A 5,000-nucleotide genomic window follows, 5' to 3' on the forward strand; every position below is an offset into this window, starting at 1 on the left:
TCACACCACACAAACAATGGCACGAATGAAAGACACAGGTCTGCCACAAGCATGGAATCAGAGCGCCGCCTGTTATGAGCCAAAGGTGCACCCTGACGTGGCAAATCAGATGATGCCGCAGTCATTTACTTACGATAATCACAATCAACAAACCAGCCCCCCCCCCCCCCCCGAAAACACCTTTCCTTACAACAATGTGTGCCTTAACCTAACCCGTATTGTGCCTTAACCTAACCCGTATTGTGCCTTAACCTAACCCGTATTGTGCCTTAACCTAACCCATATTGCGCCTTAACCTAACCCATATTGCGCCTTAACCTAACCCATATTGCGCCTTAACCTAACCCATATTGCGCCTTAACCTAACCCATATTGCGCCTTAACCTAACCCATATTGTGCCTTAACCTAACCTATATTGTACCTTAACCTAACCCATATTGTACCTTAACCTAACCCATATTGTACCTTAACCTAACCTATATTGTACCTTAACCTAACCTATATTGTACCTTAACCTAACCTATATTGGGCCTTAACCTAACCTATATTGGGCCTTAACCTAACCTATATTGGGCCTTAACCTAACCTATATTGGGCCTTAACCTAACCTATATTGGGCCTTAACGTAACCCACGTTGCGCCTTAACCTAACCTATATTGTACCTTAACCTAACCCATATTGTACCTTAACCTAACCCATATTGTACCTTAACCTAACCTATATTGGGCCTTAACCTAACCTATATTGGGCCTTAACCTAACCTATATTGGGCCTTAACCTAACCTATATTGGGCCTTAACGTAACCCACTTTGCGCCTTAACGTAACCCACGTTGCGCCTTAACGTAACCCACGTTGCGCCTTAACGTAACCCACGTTGCGCCTTAACGTAACCCACGTATGCGCCTTAACCTAAACCCATATTGCGCCTTAACCTAACCCATATTGCGCCTTAACCTAACCCATATTGCGCCTTAACCTAACCCATATTGTACCTTAACCTAACCTATATTGTACCTTAACCTAACCTATATTGTACCTTAACCTAACCTATATTGGGCCTTAACCTAACCTATATTGGGCCTTAACCTAACCTATATTGGGCCTTAACCTAACCTATATTGGGCCTTAACCTAACCTATATTGGGCCTTAACGTAACCCACGTTGCGCCTTAACGTAACCCACGTTGCGCCTTAACGTAACCCACGTTGCGCCTTAACGTAACCACGTTGCGCTTAACGTAACCCACGTTGCGCCTTAACGTAACCCACGTTGCGCCTTAACCTAACCCATATTGCGCCTTAACCTAACCCATATTGCGCCTTACCCTAACCCATATTGCGCCTTAACCTAACCCATATTGTGCCTTAACCTAACCTATATTGTACCTTAACCTAACCCATATTGTACCTTAACCTAACCTATATTGTACCTTAACCTAACCTATATTGTACCTTAACCTAACCTATATTGTACCTTAACCTACCCATATTGCGCCTTAACCTAACCCATATTGCGCCTTAACCTAACCCATATTGCGCCTTAACCTAACCCATATTGCGCCTTAACCTAACCCATATTGCGCCTTAACCTAACCCATATTGCGCCTTAACCTAACCCATATTGCGCCTTAACCTAACCCATATTGCGCCTTAACCTAACCCATATTGCGCCTTAACCTAACCCATATTGTACCTTAACCTAACCCATATTGTACCTTAACCTAACCTATATTGTACCTTAACCTAACCTATATTGTACCTTAACCTAACCTATATTGTACCTTAACCTAACCTATATTGGGCCTTAACCTAACCTATATTGGGCCTTAACCTAACCTATATGGGCCTTAACCTAACCTATATTGGGCCTTAACGTAACCCACGTTGCGCCTAACGTAACCCACGTTGCGCCTTAACGTAACCCACGTTGCGCCTTAACGTAACCCACGTTGCGCCTTAACGTAACCCACGTTGCGCCTTAACGTAACCCACGTTGCGCCTTAACGTAACCCACGTTGCGCCTTAACGTAACCCACGTTGCGCCTTAACGTAACCCACGTTGCGCCTTAACCCAACACACGTTGCGCCTTAACCCAACACACGTTGGGCCTTAACCCAACACACGTTGGGCCTTAACCCAACACACGTTGGGCCTTAACCCAACACACGTTGGGCCTTAACCCAACACACGTTGGGCCTTAACCCAACACACGTTGGGCCTTAACCCAACACACGTTGGGCCTTAACCCAACACACGTTGGGCCTTAACCCAACACACGTTGGGCCTTAACCCAACACACGTTGGGCCTTAACCCAACACACGTTGGGCCTTAACCCAACACACGTTGGGCCTTAACCCAACACACGTTGGGCCTTAACCCAACACACGTTGGGCCTTAACCCAACACACGTTGGGCCTTAACCCAACACACGTTGGGCCTTAACCCAACACACGTTGGGCCTTAACCCAACACACGTTGGGCCTTAACCCAACACACGTTGGGCCTTAACCCAACACACGTTGGGCCTTAACCCAACACACGTTGGGCCTTAACCCAACACACGTTGGGCCTTAACCCAACACACGTTGGGCCTTAACCCAACACACGTTGGGCCTTAACCTGCTCTGTAATTGTCATACGACGCGTTAAATTAGTGTGGTGTTGCCTAACTGCAACCCCCGCAATATAGTTTGCTACTCGCACTGCCTGGTCCCAGAGTATCGCTTCATGTTAAACACCTTGCAGCTATACACTGTAATGCGGATGGCAGCAGGACGTACATGCTCAATGCCCTTCGCAGTTGTTCATTGGCATTTGCATGGCGAAGCACAGCCTACGTTGTGGTACGGCGTGTGTCAACTGTCCGCTGATGTTGTACGTCCAAATCACACACTGTACTGCACATTGGTCCTCATGTACTGAATGATACATCGTGGTACATGTGTGACCGTACCACGACTGCGCCAACAACGGCGAACCATACGGTCCAAATATTGTGCACTCAGCTACGTGTCGTCTCCCTATAAGAGCTGGATTGCAGTATGGTATGCCGTGGATGGCGATCAGCATGAGCCGTCTGTTGATGTAGTGGCGCGTGTTGTCAGACGTAGTCGTCTCTTCTCACACACCGTGATAGCATGGTGCACTGCGTTCCACATCTGCGACATGCGACAGAGGCCGGTTGACAGTCGTTCGCGCAATGGACATCGCATACGTACGGGGGCCACCTTCCACGTGTTCGCGAAGCGTGCACATGTTGTTGCGTGTATGTGGGCAGACATAGTGTGTCGTGACACCTGACACAGGCATGCAACAATCGTTGAATTTGCAAATGGCGATGGACGTCTACGTTTGCTGGTGACGTTACGCAAATGAACAACTGGTAAACGGTTGTGGTGCGGTTGTTCTCGCTAGAGGTGAATCAGTGATGGCGACGATCGGTTGAGCTACCAACCGGTTGTTTCAGCGATACCCACCATGCCCACGAACGTGAATGGCATGTGGGTGTGAAGCGATACGCGGCGGTGGCTGGGTGGGACCGTCCCCGGCCGGTGAGGGGGGGCCTCCCGGCGTGCTGGCCGCGCGGTGCGTGGGCGCACGCGCTACAGCCGGCTGGTGGGGGCGGCCAGTGGCAGGCGCGCCGGCCGACGGAGGCGGCAGGCGGCGCAGCTGCGCGCCGGCGCACCCTGCACGCGGCGCCGTGCGGCCAAAGTAGGTCCTCGCGGGCCGGTGCGAAGCGCGGTGGACATCTGCAGTGTGCTGGTCCGATTGAGGACTGTGTGCGCTGAGGATGCGCCCGCCGCCCGGCGCTCGGCGCCGCGACGCCGTCTGCTGCTCGGTCGCCTCTGCGGTTCTCGCAGGTGGTTTGTATCGCAGCTGTGCGGACGTGTTGGCGCGTGCGCTGTGCTGGGAGAGTTCGCTTCGGCACCCAAGTGGGGCTTTTGTCCTTCTGTGGCGCTGGCGTTGGAGCTGCCGGCCACCGTAGGTGGCGCGTGTTGTCTCCCGCCGGCAATGCCACGACAGCACGCTCCCGGGCCTCTGTCGGCAGCGGCAAGCTCAGTTGGGAGCACGGGTGGTCGCACCTAAAGCGTCTACTCGCCAAACTCCGGGCGATTGCGCCTCTCTCGAACCCGACCAAGTACTTAGGACGGCGCTGCGCGCCGCCGGGACCTGAGAGGGTTTCGAGGTGTATTGTGCAGGGGAGCTCAGCCTCCTCCTGTTTGCAGAATAATTGAGCGGGACGCTTGCGTGTTCGCGCGGGCCCCCGGGACACACTCCCGGGCGGCCGGCTGCTCAGCTCTAGTTGACGCAGCTCCCTGGTTGATCCTGCCAGTAGTCATATGCTTGTCTCAAAGATTAAGCCATGCATGTCTCAGTACAAGCCGCATTAAGGTGAAACCGCGAATGGCTCATTAAATCAGTTATGGTTCCTTAGATCGTACCCACGTTACTTGGATAACTGTGGTAATTCTAGAGCTAATACATGCAAACAGAGTCCCGACCAGAGATGGAAGGGACGCTTTTATTAGATCAAAACCAATCGGTCGGCTCGTCCGGTCCGTTTGCCTTGGTGACTCTGAATAACTTTGGGCTGATCGCACGGTCCTCGTACCGGCGACGCATCTTTCAAATGTCTGCCTTATCAACTGTCGATGGTAGTTCTGCGCCTACCATGGTTGTAACGGGTAACGGGGAATCAGGGTTCGATTCCGGAGAGGGAGCCTGAGAAACGGCTACCACATCCAAGGAAGGCAGCAGGCGCGCAAATTACCCACTCCCGGCACGGGGAGGTAGTGACGAAAAATAACGATACGGGACTCATCCGAGGCCCGTAATCGGAATGAGTACACTTTAAATCCTTTAACGAGTATCTATTGGAGGGCAAGTCTGGTGCCAGCAGCCGCGGTAATTCCAGCTCCAATAGCGTATATTAAAGTTGTTGCGGTTAAAAAGCTCGTAGTTGGATTTGTGTCCCACGCTGTTGGTTCACCGCC

General features: G+C 51.7%; 1 non-coding gene across 1 annotated transcript in view; it reads left to right on the forward strand.

Moving 5' to 3' along the window:
* Positions 1-4,319: 4,319 nt before the first annotated feature.
* The window catches only part of LOC124587641, a 1,908-nt gene continuing 1,227 nt past the window's right edge, over positions 4,320-5,000 (forward strand). Inside the window, exon 1 of the ribosomal RNA XR_006975551.1 lies at positions 4,320-5,000. This exon is cut by the window's right edge and continues 1,227 nt beyond it. This is a non-coding gene — a ribosomal RNA (small subunit ribosomal RNA).

This window comes from Schistocerca americana, unplaced genomic scaffold (assembly GCF_021461395.2).
Source record: "Schistocerca americana isolate TAMUIC-IGC-003095 unplaced genomic scaffold, iqSchAmer2.1 HiC_scaffold_609, whole genome shotgun sequence".
NCBI classification, from domain to species: domain Eukaryota; kingdom Metazoa; phylum Arthropoda; class Insecta; order Orthoptera; family Acrididae; genus Schistocerca; species Schistocerca americana.